The 16,111-nt window shown below is 48.5% G+C and overlaps 1 long non-coding RNA gene across 1 annotated transcript; it reads right to left on the reverse strand.

The window, feature by feature from the left end:
* Positions 1-6,924: 6,924 nt before the first annotated feature.
* LOC121034481 (uncharacterized) lies at positions 6,925-13,732 on the reverse strand. Its single transcript, XR_005792457.1, has 3 exons — positions 13,594-13,732; positions 10,147-10,272; positions 6,925-7,566 (listed from the first exon to the last, which is right to left on the reverse strand). It is a non-coding gene; the product is annotated as an uncharacterized LOC121034481 (long non-coding RNA).
* Between the last annotated feature and the right edge of the window lie 2,379 nt (positions 13,733-16,111).

Genomic DNA, 16,111 nt, shown 5'->3' on the forward strand with positions numbered 1-16,111 from the left:
TTCAGCTGTTGGTCTTGGCTATCACTCTGCATCAGCCCTATTAGATCAAACGTGTTCTTTTTAACAGCGGTATGATATTCCCTAATGAGCCACAACCAAAATGGGTGGCTATGGAGGGACATGTATGTTATCTCTAAACTTCAAGACTTTTTAGCCATGTGATTTGGGGTAAGTAGTCTCTTTGGGCCTCAGCTTCCCCATATTAAAAAATGGAGCATTTTTACATTCTAGTACATTCTAGTACATTCTATTCTGTAAGGCGCAATTTCCACATCCTAATCCCTGTAACCTGTGAATGTGACCTTATTTGGAAAAAATAGTTTTTGCAGATGTAATTAAGTTAAGGAACTCAAGATGAGGAGATCATTCTGGAGGATTTGTGTGGGCCCTAAATCCAATGACAAGTGTCCCAACAGGAAACAGAGGTTGGAGTGATGAGGCTATATGCCCAGGAGTGCCCACAGCCACCAGAAGCCACAGAGTCGAGGAAGGATCCTCCCTTAGAATTTCTGGAAGAAGTGTGGTCCTGCTAACCCTGTGATTTTGAACTTTCAGCCCCAAGAAGGGACTAAATTTCTTCTGCTTAAAGCCACAACCTTTGTGGGTGATTTGTTATGGCAGTCATGAGAAACGACTGTATACTGCTGGAAAAACTTTCAAAAAAAAAAAAATGAAAGTATCACTTAGAGCATCTCAGGATTCTCCCGTGTGTTAAGAACTGGCTTTCTTGTGAACTGTGTGTGGTTTCTGGAGACCCATGCAACAATCTGCGCTCGTCTTCCTTTCTACTTCAGGCTCATCCTGTAGTTCTCACCGTGTGTTCGCTCTGTGTCTCCACCCCAGAGCCACCTCTCTTGAGACGAGGCCCAGTCATGGCATTTAGACAAGGTTCTCTGAGTGACTCAGGTAACACAGCCCTGGGGAAGAATCTTGGCTCTAAAATCCGCTTTGGCCCCCAATGTCCATGACGTGAGACATGAGGTAGGGACCAGAGAAGTCTCTTGGCCTGTTCTTGACCTCAGAAAATGTCAGGGTTGGAAAGTTCTTTAGAGACCCAACCCTATTATTGAGAAACTGAGGCCCAGAAAAGAAAAGTGACATGTGGCTAGCAAATTGTGGAACTGGAATTTGAACCCAAACTAGAAGATGGGTTTACTGACTGCAGACTCCAGCCTGCTTCCGTTTTCTCTGGGTGTGGATCTCTGGGACCTGGAAATATATATCACAACAGATCCATTCATGGGCCAAGACAATGTCGGGAAGTCTCCCACACTTCTAACCCCCACGCATCCCACAAGGTAGTGAGTGAGGCAGAAGAAAGCAAAACTACTCTATTTTTGTTTTTATTTTAAAAATAAATTAGTTGACCACTTTCTTTTAAAACTAAGACGAATTAGGGGTGCCTGGGTGGCTCAGTCGGTTGAGCATCTGACTCTTGATTTTGGCTCAGGTCGTGATTTCATGACTTTGTGGGTTCGAGCCCTGCGTTGGGCTCTGCATGGACAGCTCAGAGCCTGCTTGGGATTCTCTCTCTCCCTTTCTCTTTCTCTCTCTCTGCCCATCCCCCACTTGCGCTGTCTCTGTCTCTCTCAAAATAAATAAATAAAAACTTTAAAAAATAAAATAAAATGAAGACTGATCGCAGTGTAAAAATGAGTGAGGGGAAAAATCTGGAGGTTTAGAGTAATAATAAAAATTGCCATTTTTTCTTTCTCTTTTTACTCCCTTTACCTGTTTCTCCCATCCCCTACACCCACCAGTTTGTTCTTTGTATATATCTGAGCTTTTATTTTCTTTCTTTAAGATTCTACATATAAGAGAGATCATATAGTATTTGTCTTTCTCTGTCTGACTTATTTTGCCTAGCTTAGTGTCCCCAAGGTCCATCACGTTGTCACAAACAGCAAGATTTCATTCTTCTTTTTCTGGCTGAATAATATTCCATTGTATATAGACACACCAGAATTTCTTTATCCATTCAGCCATTGACGGACTCTTCGGTTGTCTTGGCTATTGTAAACAATTCTGCAATGAACATGGGGGTGTGGATATCTTTTCGAGTTAGTGTTTTTGTTCTCTTCAGTTAAATTCCCAGAAGCGGAGTCACTGGATCATATGGTAGTTCTATTTTTAATTTTTGAAATACCGTCATACTATTTTCCACAGTGGCTGCGCCCATTTACGTTCCCACCAACAGTACACAACTGTTCCCTCTTCTCCACAGCCCTCCCCATGCTTGTTATTGCCTATCTTTGTGATAATAGTCATTTTAACAGGTGTGAGTTGATCTCCGGTGGATTTGATTTGCATTTCTCTGATGATTAATGATGTTGAGCATCTTTTCATGGGCCTGTTGGCCATTTGTATGTCTTCTTTGCAACAGGGTCTGTTCAGATCCTCTGTCCATTTAAAAAAAATTTTTTTTTAATGTTTACTTATTCTTGAGAGAGAGAGAGAGAGAGAGAGAGAGAGAGAGAAAGAGACAGAGTATGAGCAGGGGAGGGGCAGAGAGAGAGGGAGACACAGAATCCGAAGAAGGCTCCAGGCTCTGGGCTGTCAGCACAGAGCCTGACGTGGGACTCGAACCCACGAGCCGTGAGATCATGACCTGAGCTGAAGTTGGACGCTCAACCAACAGAGCTACCCAGGCACTCCCCCTGTTTTTTTTTTTTTGTTTTGTTTTTAATTTTTTCTCTCTCCATTTTTAAATTGGATCATTTGCTTTTTTTGCTATTGAGTTGTATGGGTTCTTTATATAGTTTGGATTTTAACTCCCTATCAGGTATATAATTTGAGAATTTTTTTCCCATTCAGTAGGTTGCCTTTTTATTTGTTGATAGTTTCCTTTGTTGTGCAGAAGCTTTAGTTTGATGTAGTCTCACTTGTTTATTTTTGCTTTTGTTGCTTTGCTTTTGGTGTCAGATTCAAAATATCATCACCAAGGGGCACCCAAGTGGCTCAGTTGGTTAAACATCCAACTTTGGCTCAGGTCACGATCTCGTGGTATGTAAAAACCCAAAATATCATCACTAAAACTTACCACCCATTTCCTTCTAGGAGTTTCCTTCTAGGGTTGCCCATATCCTTACGTCCAAGTCTTTAATACATTTTGAGTTTATTTTTGTGTAGAAGACAATGGTCCAGTTCTACTCTTGCATGTATCTGTCTAGTTTTCCCAACAGCATTTATTGAAGAGACTCTCACATTGTATGTTTTTGGTTCCTTTGTCATAAGCTAATTGGCCATATATGCGTGGGTTTGTTTCTGGGTTCTCTATTCTGCTCCGTCGATCTGTATGTCTGTTTTTATGCTAATACCCTATTGTTTTAATTACTAAGGCTTTGTCATATAGTTTGAAATCAGGGACTTTGATGCCTCCAGCTTTGGTCTTCTTTTTCTAGATTGCTTTGGCTATTTGCTATAGGATCGTTTGTTCTATTTCGGTGAAAAATGCCATTGGGATTTTGGTAGGGATTGTATTGAATCTGTAGATTGCTCTGTGTAGTATGGACATTTTAGCAATATTAATCTTTCGATCCATGAGCATGGAATATCTTTCCATTTATTTGTGTCTTCTTCAAGTCCTTTTTCAACATCTTACAGTTTCAGTCTACATATCTTTCCCCTCTTTGGTTAAATCTATTCCTAGGTGTGTGTGGGCTTTCTTTTTTTAATACGATTGTAAATGGAACTCTTGTTTTGAATTTCTCTTTCTAAGAGTTCATTGCTAACATACAGAAACAGCAGATTTTTGTACATTGATTTTGTATCCTGTCTTTGAGAGAGAGCGAGAGCGAGAGAGAAAGAGAGAGTGCACACAGGAGGGGCAGAGAGAGAAGAGAGAGAGAATCCCAAGCAGGCCCCACACTGTCAGTACAGAGCCTGATGTGGGGCTCGAACTCATGAACTGTGAGATCATGACCTGAGCTGAAATCAAGAGTCAGGTGCTTAACCGACTGAGCCACCCAGGCACCCCACGTTGGTGTTATTTTTAATGCTTATCTCCACTATCGGAATAAGAGCGCATGGAGACAGAGGCTGGGCTGTGCCCTCACTGTGGAAGCCTCCTTTTTACACAACACCTGAGATGCAGCTGTGTACTACTTGTTGCCAACTGAATACACTAATGTGATTGTTACTATGACATTGCATGATGTAGGATTAAAAACGGATAGAGCATCATAGAGATTAGTGTATAGCTAGTGAATGTCATCTACACAAGTAACGCATTATAGGCTATGAGCCGGGAGTCTTTTGCTGATCTGTCTCTGTGTCTCTCTCTCTTCCCTGGATCTAAACTCCCACCCTCGCCCACGGTCACCACCCTCCTTTTGGTCTCATGACCTTATTCTGATGATCTTGGCTGCCCATATCCTCTCCTGGACAAGTCTGGACAGGAGCAAGTAGGGACCCTTCCTCCTTGATGTTTCGAGAAAGCCTCCAATCTTTCCCATGGGGCATTTCCAAGCTCAGACTTGGGACCTTCTGGAGCCCCAAATCCAGGTTCTGGTGCAACCCAGTGCTGGTCTCAGTGACAGGACCAAAGCTGGGTGCAAGCCTGCTGATTGACGTGAAAAAGAAGTCAGGAATCTGAAAAAATATATGTTTTGGCTGGAGCCCCGCCTTAATCCCTCATGAGCTGTCTTAGTTGAAAAGCTTTTTTTTTTTTTTTTTTTCTGCGTGCAGATTATCTGAGAACTGTTTGGCACTTGGGACTTTTCCATTGGCGTGAGCTAAGCCTACGGGTGCCAAGAAAGGAGAGAAGAAATATCAGACAAAGTGGGCCCCACTTTCCTGCCAGTCTCAATTTGGGAGACTTTTTCCATCCTTGGGGCCATTTGTGAGAAACCAAGCTCCGAGGCCTTCTAGGGAAAATCTTCGGACTTTTTTATTCTCCAGTGTGGAAATTCTCCACATTTGAATATTAAGTGGTGACATGAGAAGGGTGTGGGGCAGCGAGGCCAAAAAAATTGTGTGTGCTTATTTTATTTTATTTTTTTTATTTATTTTTTCCGATGACAGGGAGGCAGTGAGGTTTCTGCAGTCTGCAACCGTGGCTTCACTGTGCACTGTGGCGTGCATGGGGCAAGGACTTGTCTTCCAATCCTGATCCTGTTTCCTGTCCTGTAAGAAGAGCTAAGGGTACTTCCTTGATCTACTGTAAAGGGTCATCCATGAATTCTGTGCTCTGCCTCTTTCTGGTGTGTGTGTGTGTGTGTGTGTGTGTGTGTGTGTGAGCTGGGTCCTTGGCTGGGAAGCTGGACCTCGGAGGGTGGGCCTGGGGTGGCCGGAGGAGGTGATGGCCTGTATGTCTTCTTATCAGCGTCTGTCGCAGGCAGGGGTGGCTGGCTGGGTGATGTGGGCCATGGGCATAGATGGAGGCAGACAGCAGCCAGGATGCCATAGCCTGTTGAGATATGGGACTTTTATGTTACTCTCCACATTGATTCCCTTTTGAAACCCTTTGGCCTCTAGGGAGAACTCTGAATAGGAAGTTTTTGTCATGTCTTGACCATGCTACAGGATATTAAAAGGGAAGAATCTCTGTGAAGACGGGGAAAATGAGTCTCAGCCCCGAGCACGCTGACAATTTGACCTTCCAACTGGTGTTCTGTAGATATTGACATGGTGTTTATGGGGAGAGGTGGGTGGCACGGAGAAGGGCCCCAGGTCCTGCCTCAGCATCTCCTTGGCGGTCAGAACAATTGCACTCTGGCCCAAACTTCACAGGGTAAATCAAAACACGTGCAGTTGACTGGGCCCTCCCTACTTAGGTGAGAATTTGCCACCTTCCACTGATCCTCACACCTGCCTTGGTGGTGGTGGTGGTGGGACTTATTCCTTAGTCCATGCGTCTCCTCCTGGGATTCTTTCCAGCCACACTACCCTTGAGAGAAGTTCTGCTGGACACAATTCCCTCCACCTTATGGTGCCAGAAACGATTGACCCCCGTCACAGTCACTGAACTTAAGGGGCACTCATGAGAATGGCTTCATCAGGATTTATTTCATACGCAGCTATTCAGTGGCATTGGCCCCGAAGAACGTTTGCAGCAGGATGTAGAGATGGATGAACCGGTCTGCTTCACAACCACGTGTGCTGGATTCCCAGAAAGCAGAGCCTGAGACAGAGGCTTCTGTGTGAGCATTCTGCCAGGCATGTGTCCCAGGGGGCAGCCACGGGGGACAGTGAGCGAAGCCGGGTGAAGGGTACTCCGGCCCCACCATGTGGGACTGTTTACCCCACTGCCTCCGTCTATTCTGTGAGAATTGGCTCGGAACGATTTTCCAGGGAAGACTACAGGGCCATGTTTCCACTGGCTCCTGACCCCGTTGGTCAGACGCTGTAACTCACGCGGTGTTATTGCGTGTGGGCACAAGCCGGGCACCTGAGCCCAGCGTGGGTGGAGCATCACTGAGACGTGATTCTGTCAGGGCTCCGATGCCTGAGGCTGGGCAGAGCCCCTCCGCCCGGGCTGGGATCGGACACGGCTGAGGTCAGGAGCCTCTGCAGTGCACAGGAAGCGCCTTGCTTCTGTAGAGGAGAAGAGTCAGCACAACAAAGCCCATCTTGGCCCCATCCCCGCTCCCTGCCTCGCTAACCGCGATGTCTGATAGCTGTTTGCACAGTCTTACATTTATTCTTTTCTTTTTAAAATTTATTTATTTATTTTGAGGCGGGGGGAGGAATAGAGGAGGGGGAGAGAGAGGGAGAGTCCCAAGCAGCCTCCATGCTGTCAGCGCAGAGCCCAGTGCAAGGCTCAAACTCATGAACTGTGGGATCATGACCTGAGCTGAACCCAGGAGTCAGATGAATAAATGACTGAGTCACCCAGTCTTAACCAGGCTCACTGGGGAGTGGCACCTGGCCTCAGACATGAGCCGGCAGATCCTGTCCTCACCTGCTTCACATCCTTCCTGGGCTTTTTGCACGATGCCCGCAGAATCCGTTTCCTGTGGCCGCCATAACAAATGATCACAAACTGGGTGGCTTGAAACGGAAGCTTCTTCTCTCCCAGTCCTGGAGTCAGTAGGGCTGTGCTCCCACGGAAGGTTCCAGGCCGGGGTTCCTCCTGGCTTCCAGGCTCCAGGTGTCCCCAGGCTTATGACTGCACCGCTCCTGTCTCTACCTCGATCCTCATGTGGCCCTCTCTCTGTCTCCCCCTGCTCCTTCTCCTCCTCTGCCCTAATCAGACCTTGTCATTGGATTAAGGTCCAGTGATCTCATCTCAAGATTCTTACCTTAATTGTATCTGTAAAAACATTCAAATAAGGTCACACTCTGAGCTTCTGGGTGGCCATACCTTTGGGAGCCACAATTCAACCCACAAAACTCTCACTTAAAAGGTCACGGGGGGGGGGTCACAATTCAACCCACAAAACAGACATTTTCTGTTGGAAGGGTCTGAAACTCAACACCAACTCTCTTACATAAAAGAGGTGTACACGTGAGATTGGGAAGGGCCAGGAGGGCAACTGGCCTGAGATATGACCGGGAGACATCCTTTTGTCTCTCCTTGGCCTTTCTCTTGCTTTGGCCCCGTCGTCTACCTGTGTCCATGAACTTCTGCCAGGGACGGGGGAGGGCAGAGTCACAGGCCGCTCCCAGCACCCGCCAAGTAAGATAAAAGGGGGAGAGAGGTTACCTCTGGCGGACCCAGGCGAGGTCTCAGGCGAGGACTCTGTTAGCTCCGCCTGGGTCACATGTCCATCTCTGGGTCCAGCCCCATAGCCGGGAGAGGTGGGGTGCCAGGATTCTAGCCCCAGAACCGCCTCACGGAGTAGGAGAGGGACACTGTGCAAGGCAACAGGGGCTGCTGTTCCCGGAAGGGTGGGCAGGCAGGGCCGCTGGGGGCCAGCCGATGCCAGGGTGCCCCACTCATGCGCACTCCCCACTGCCACACCACGCCCTCTGTGCTGTCAAATGCTCTTCCCCCCGCCTGCATCATCTGCACCGGAAAGACTTGTTTGCCGTCCCTCCCTGCCTACAGCCCCCAGGCCCGGCCGAGCTCGGTCTGCCTTCCGTGCTCCCGTGACCTCCTCTGCTTGCAACCACCACTGAGCTCACTCCATTGTGCCATGAAGATCTGAGTGCCCCCCTCACTGGACTGGGAGCTGGTGGAGCCCAGGGGCCAGATCTAGCCATTGGTGTCTTCCTGGACCTAATCCAGAGCGGAAGCTTAGAGAGTGTGTGCGGGATGAATGAATGAATGAATAAATGAATTAATGAATGAATGAAAGTAACCCTGGGCAATCTTGGGAAACTCCCAGCAGGAAGTGTGAGTAAACGTGGAGGGACAGCCCCCCACACCCCCTTGGCCATGGTGGTGACTGTAGCAGACATCTCTGGGACTTGCGTCACATCCCCTTGGACCCCTCTGATTTTGACCCACAGCCCCCAGTTCTCTCCCAGCTCAGATTCACCCCCGCTCTGAGGCATTCCTGCTCCAGTCAGCTCTGGGGATCCTTCCGCATCTGTGCCGGGGACTTTTCCAGTATCTTGGCACCCCCCTGGCCCTTTTGCAAGTATATCCCTGAAGTGCAGGAAAATGGTCAACCCCACTCAACCAGGGGGGCACTGCGGGCTTGGGCAGAGATGCCTTGCTCCTGCCCTGTGGCCGGGCAGCTATGGGAGGCTGTATTAGTTTCCTGTGGTTGCCAGAACGAATTTCCATAAACTGAGGGGCTTAACACAATAGAAAAGTAGTGCCCTGTGGTTCTAGAGGCCAGAAGTTCGAGATCGAGGTGTTGGCGGGGTTGATTCTCTCTTGGAGGTTCTGAGGGAGGAGTGGTCCCATGCCTCTCTCCCTTCTGGTGGCTTCCCGAAGTCCTTAGTGTTTCTGGGCTTCTAGATGCAACTCTCCAATCTCTGCCTCTGTCTTCACATGGCACATTCTTCTCTCCATGTGCTTTTTACATAACCTTTCTAAAAGGACACTAGTCACTGGATTTAGCGCCCCCCCCCCCCCACTCCAGTATGACCTCATCTTAACTGAAGCAATTACATATGCAAAGATCTACTTCCAACTAAGGTCATATTCTGAGGTTCTGGGTGAACATGAGTTTAGGGGGAACACTATTCAGTTCAGTACAGAGGCCTCCCACATACTTCTCAGAAGGTCCTGGACGAGTTGAATTCCCATTACCCACTTTGATAATGCTTATATAGGCTTCTCCATCTTCCCTGCTCCATCACCCCCCTCCCTGTTTCCTGACACCCCTAAATAAACTACCTGCACCCAACCCTTGTCTCAGGATACTTTTGAGGGCACCCAAAAGTGCTTAAACAGTGGAAGATGGTATATCAACCTCAGATCTCATTTTAGTACTAGTTTATGGGGTCACCTTGTTCCCCACCTACTAGCTGCCTCCCTGAGTCGATACCCAAGAGCCACAGACCAGAATCTTCACAAATTACGGTTAATGTTGACTGAGGATTCACTGTGTGCCAGGAACTGTTCTAAGCCATTTATGTGCATTAACTTGTTAATTCTCACACCAGCCAGATAGCTATTATCATTGTCTCACAGGCAAGGAAACTATTGACCTATTGATAGGTCAATAACTTGTCCAAGGTCACACAGCAAAGATGACAGAGCCAGGTTTGAATCCATATGGCTCACCTCCAGAGCCCCTCCTCCTGACCTGTGTCTTCAGGGATCATGGCGATCACTTGACTCACTGTGTCCTTGGGCCAACCAGGGCACAATGTAGCCCCTGACCTCGTGTGTATCACTGTCCCACTCTGCCTTGAACTTGGGGGATCTCATGACAAAGGACTGGATTCTGGCTGATGTTTGCAAGAGGGGATGATCAAAGAAATCCATGATTGGTTCTTCTTTATACTCTTCCATAAAGTAAATGGGGGGGTTGCAAGGATGCCCTCTTTGAGGAGGATCCTTTGTAAAGAGGGAGGCAGAGACCAGGATGAAATCTAAACTTTTTGGCATTCCTTATCCTCCTGTCCACTCCGCCTTCTGAGGGCTCTGACTTGCCCTGGCATCTGTCAGGCTTCTGTTTGGCAGCCCAGGGTGAGGGGTAGGGTGTACGGGAAAGCTGGGCCAATGGAGAGAAAGTAGGGTGGGGGGGGCGGAGAATGGCAATGGTCACTGAATTAGGGGACAGAAGAGCAAAGAGTATGTCTTACTCTACTTGTGTCACGGAACTCTTTTGCTGCTCCTTCAGAATTGTTCAGGGAAGACTGACATCGCTACTCAATGAATTGGCTTCTGATTTGTCCTTCTCTTGGTGATGATGTGATGTTGAGAAGGTCCTGTAAGATGAATACCCAATGTGTTGGAAACATCAGAAAGCTCATTTCCACTTGACTCACCCATAAGGGTGGGGCGCATCCGTAATGGAGCTCAGAGGTAGACCAGATGTCAGGGTTGTTTGGTCCAGAGTTCCTAAATCAGCAGCCCGAAGCTCCGTTTTCTTTGTGAGTCTCCTTGTCTCACCTGCGCTGGGTGTCATTTGCTGGCTTTGTCCTCCGATAGGCTTCCTTCAGAGAAGCCAGGTGGCTGCCAGAAGCTCCTGGAGCTACATGCTTTCTCCTTTGAGTCTGGGGGAGACAAAGGGCTTCTCTTTTCTCAGCCACCAAATGGGGGTCTTGTGCCTTATTGTGATGGCGCTAACTCAAGTCACTTGCCCCCTCTAAGCTATTCAGTGTGGCTGGGAGAGGGTGGGAGGTCTTTAATTGGCTTTGTCTGATCAAGTTCCACCCTCAGAGCTGGGGTGGGGGGTGGTGACTCCTCACCAAACCACATGGCTGCTGTGCAGTGGGGCTTGGGGCCATGGGCCATGTAAGGCCTCCTGAGCCCATTATGGTGCTCTTAAGTGATTTAGGTAAAGGTCCCACACCTACAGGTGTGGTGTGGCTCTAGTTTCATGACCCGAGAGCAGAGAGAGGTGGCTCTCAGCCCTCATAACTGTAGTTGGCAGACATGAGAGTGGTTGAGGAATGGGTGCAGGGTCCCACCTCGCTATCCATTATGGTAAAAATAAGGTCTGTATTTTTATGGAAGGAAGACCAGTTTCACTCAGGTTACAGGCATTTCCATTAAGGTCAGGACACTTCCCTTCAAAGTGTCTTCAATCCCAGCAGGACATTGTCCCTGACCCTGAGCATGACCTGAAGGTCTTTCATGACCTGGTGGCCCGTCCATCTGTCTGGCGCAATTTCCTCTCTGACTTGCCCCCCCTCCATTACCCACACCTCTTATTTTGCCTCCCACCCATGCTGAACAGCTTACAATGCTTTGAAAACACTTTCATGCCTCAGTGCATTGGCGCATGCTGTTCCACTTGTCTGGAATGATCTTTTCTCCCTTCCACCTGGTAAACGTAGGCTCATCTCCAGGAGAGCCTGCCCTCTCCTCCAGGAGAGCATCTCCAGGAGAGTGATCCCCCCCCAGGGTCACTGTGCTTCACCCAAAGTTCTAGCATCTTCTATCCTGCACTGTGTTTGTCTGTTTGCCTGTGCGTCTCCCTCACGCGGTGATGAGTTCCTCGAGGGCACGGACTGTGCCAAACCACAGCCACAACAATCGCAGCATCATTTTTCCCATTGTGGACATCAGGAAACTGACCAAGCAGATGAGCCATTGCCACTGCCCATGAGTCTATGTAAATCCTTACCTTAGCCCACTTGTCCTTTCAAACCAAGTAGATAAGCTCATGAGCCCTTGGAGGGTTTTTCCTCACCTCTGTCTTTCAGGGCCATCTTTGAGTCAAGCTATAGGTGAAGGCAGTCCATTTTGTCTCCCACCAATGCTCTGAACTGACCTACCCATCGACCATATCCTCAGGCGTCCATCAGTCTTAGGGACCACCCACGAATAAGAAGTACGAGCTGGGGTGCCATGGATGTCTGTGCCACCTGTCTGTCCAACATCCTTGTACCTCTGGACTTGCTTAAACCCAGTGTCAGATGTATCACTTCTATCTCATGAAGGATTGCCATGGGGCACCCTTGACTCCACGGCTTGATGAATCGGACAGCATTCTGCATGTGACAGACAGCACAGAAGACAGCCCTTCTGCACAGTCACTTGGTATCCTGAGGTCAGACACCCCATCAGGACCCATTGGCATTCCAGGACCTACTCTCCAAATGGTCTCGAGTGTTCTTCTGCAGATGGCATGGCCTTGCTTCAGTCCTAGGGGTCTGCACTGGGGCTCTCTTAGTACAGTTTGTCAGTGACCCCACAGTGTCTTTTCCTGCCATTGTACCTTTAGAAGCGCAGATTTACTGGCCCATGTGGCCCAGGCAGCAGAGCTGTTCGTACCACAGCCCGGAACTGCTGCTGAGCTGTTCCTTGCTCTGGGTCCCACTCAGACTAGCAGCCTCTCGTGCCACCTGAGAAGTAGGTGACACAGTATTGCCAAGAGTGGAATATGCCGACTCTAAAACGTAGAGTACGTGTACCAAGGTAGCGTACCAGCCATCGTGGTTCTTCCTCGATTGCAGGGGCAATGGCTTGTGCCTCATTTTGAGGGGATGTCCCAGCGTACCCTAGACCCCCGGGCCCCTGAAGACGTCATCTACATGGTGGTCCTTACCTCCGGAGCTCATGTTTTGTGTCCATTGAGCACGGTGCCATCAGTGTGGGGGATCAATAGGACATTCTGAGGTATGTCCAGATCCTGAGGTACGTTCGACTTGCATGGTGACAGAATGGGACACAATTAAGATCTGGGGAAAAGCTGTGAGTGTACTGTGAGTGACAAAGCTGTTGTCCATCCCATGCGAATGCACGCTGTTTCTGATCCCTTCCCCTGACAGGTATCCCAAAACCACGCATTCTGCACGTCAGTAGCTACAATCCACGTATCAGAAGCTGGTCCGAGTCCGCTCGAGGAGAGAGGCAGTGTCTGGCGTGGAGTCTGCAGCTGGAGAAGCCAGTTGGTTACATTTGTGGTCATCTACTGTCATCTACCATGACCCGCCAGTTTTACCGGAGGCCTGGCCCGACTCCCGTACGCCTCTACCCTCAGAGGGGAGCTGTGATAACGCCTTGACACTTTGCAGTGTCAGCCTCCAAAGATATGGGTATTTCTTTTCCCCCCGTGTAAGACTAGCCATGCAAGTGGCCACTGGTTCCTTTCGAGAAGATCTTGGTACGTCATTTCTGTTTACCCTTGCTGTGGTGTTACACGGTCCTTCCTCATGGGGACTCAAGCTCTTTTTTAAGGAGTGGATTCTTAAAAAAAAAAAAAATAAAGGTAGATTCTTGAGAATCCATGCTTAAAAATGAGCAAGGGATCGTGACTTTTTGTAAATCATAGTGGCTGACATCAGCCTTCTGGTCCTCTTTCTGCTTGATCTCTTTTGATAATATATTAATTTATTAACTGATGCCCTTTTTTTGGGCGGGGGCTTCCTAGTTATCTTGCCTTAGGAACACCACGTCTTATTAGATACATCCACAGATATTTGTGGGTTAGGAACCTTCAGTTGCCTGTTTAAGGTAATTATTCCCATCTTGTTTCCAACAGTTAAATGCTGCCACCTTTCTCTGCTCTTTGGGGATTTTATCATCCCCCGCCCCCACCCCTGCAACCAAGTAGCCCAATTTATAACAGCATGTCTTACCATCGGACCTGATTACAGAGGACTCCACCGCTGTGGAACTTCTCAGGGATGCCTCTGCCTCTCATACCAGGGCATTTCAAATGGCCTTGGTCATCGCAGGGTCCTCTAAGCCTTTCCAACACAGCCAGGTGTTGGGCTTTCTGGCGTGATGTATAGACATGTTATACGATGCTCACTTGTGTTAGTCTTTTGATCTCTTCTTCTGGAATCTTCCATCACAGTCTGGAATCTCTACTTCATATAATGAGGTCAAAGTTCTAAGAATAATGTAGTGGAATCATTTCCTGGGTCCCTTGTCAAGACATTAAATCCTGTGCGATAGAAGAGTGCCCCATGTCAACAAAATCCTCCCCATCCAGATTTCGGTTCCACCTCCTTGATCCAATACATTCACATGTAGTCCCAGTGAGACGCAGCTCCCTGTTCCGACACGTTAGCCAGTCCTGAAACTTATTTTGGACATAGTACCCCTCTCCTCCATTGGAAGACTTAGCACTTCCCCAGTTGGGTCATGTTGACATTAACCCCAACTACTGGTCTCACGGCTGGAAGAGGAGGTGGAGAAGATTTGGAGGAGGAATCCACCTGAGGGCTCCTGCATAGTTTTCCAGCCAGGGACTCCCATGACCTTCTAGTGAGGGGGACGGGCCATTCAGGGTCAGAACGTTCGAGGGAACTTCAAAGTTCTTGGCTGCACCTACTCAGGTGTGTTCAGTCCAAGGGTCGAGAGTTAACATTTTCCTTGCCCTGACATTGGCATAGGAGACTCACCGGAACTTTCCGATCCTCCGCTGCCTGACAATTAATCCTTGTGTGGGGACTTCAGCACAGTCTGTCCTCACGCTGTGAGATGAAGGTCTCTGAAACACTGCCAAGGGCATCCTCTGACCCCCCACATTTGACTTATTTGTTTATTTATTTTTGTTTGTTTATTTTATTTATTTTTATTTTTTTTAACCCACGCTTTTCTCTTTCTTTCTTTCTTTCTTTCTTTCTTTCTTTCTTTCTTTCATGTTTATTTATTCTTGAGGGAGAGACAGAGCGTGAGTGGGGGAGGGACAGAGAGAGAGGAAGACACAGAATCCAAACCAGGTTCCAGGCTCCAAGCTGTCAGCACGGAGCCCGATGCGGGGCTCGAACTCATGGACTGCAAGATCATGACCTGAGCCGAAGTCAGACACTTAATCAACTGAGCCACCCAGGCGGCCCTTGGCTCTTCACTGGAGATCAGTCAATTTGAGTGTATCGTTTTCTCTCCCTTCAATTCATCATCGGTGACATCAGCAACAGTCATTCGATTGCACAGTTGTTATAGTTACTCCCTCTCCTGAACCTCCCAAACTTCACAGGCTAATGCGTCTCCTTCTGACCTGTGTACTGTCCCAGTCAACGCAAAGTCCTCGGCCACCGCACTGCCACAGCCTGCCGGGAATTGCCCCTACTACCAGGGGACGGGGTACTATCACCCTCTGGCTGACAAGAGACCCAGATTCTGTCCTGAGGATCTGTTTACTAGGATAAAAGCTGGTACCGAATGTGTTGGCTTGGGTTCCCCAGGAGCAGATCATGAGAGAAGGATGCTCGTGCAACCGACACATTGAGAGAATGCTTTCGGACAAAGTCCATCATAGTGAGAGACAGGGCAGCTTGGCAAAGGAGTGGGTTCAGCTAACGTCTATCCTCAGCCTGACCCCATGGGGAGCTCTGGGGTGTCTCATTTTGAGGCAAGGTGGACAAGACTTTGTTTACATGTATTAGTCAGAAATTGGCTGTGGGCAGACCCTGGCCAGCATGGGGACAGGGTGTAACTCCTCAAATATATTCCAAAACTCAGAGGGCAGTTCTCCAGAGAAGGGGCAGCTGAGAGCCATTAGCAGCCGCCATTACAGCGGTGAGTGGGGCGGGTGCCCGCCCTGGTGCGTGGGGTCTGGCCGGACACCATCGGCCGCCATTACAGTTTATCTTGGAATAAGTATTACTTGGTTGTCTTATTTTTTAAAGCCAGCCTCTTCGTAAACACCTTCGATTTTTATCCCAGCAATCCTAAAAGGAAGTAAAACGAATCAAATGGTGACCGGAAGATAGGACAGAAGCTGCAAGAAGGATCAAGGTTGAAAATGCTTTGACTCAAAGGTTGTTACCTAAAAATGACTTTTCTTCCTTGGCACTTTACCGTTTGCAAAGCACTCTCATATCTTTGTTTTTCTTTTAATTTTTTAAATGTTTGTTTATATTTGAGAGAGAAAGAGAGAGACAGAGTGCGAGTGGGGAAGGGGCAGAGAGAGAGGGAGACCCAGAATCCGAGGGGGGCTCCAGGCTCTGAGCTGTCGGCACAGAGCCCAACACGGGGCTCGGACCCACAAACAGTGACATCATGACCTGAGCCGAAGTCGGACGCTTAACCAACTGAGCCACCCAGGGCCCCTCGAGTCATTTTGACTTGAATGATCCATAAAGCAACCGTTAGTGGGTGAGGGGAAGGTGGGGGGCATCTCCTTGTTCCCAGAGGAGTGAATTG

The sequence above is a fragment of the Herpailurus yagouaroundi genome, unplaced genomic scaffold (assembly GCF_014898765.1).
Source record: "Herpailurus yagouaroundi ecotype Mexico unplaced genomic scaffold, PumYag 28, whole genome shotgun sequence".
NCBI lineage: Eukaryota > Metazoa > Chordata > Mammalia > Carnivora > Felidae > Herpailurus > Herpailurus yagouaroundi.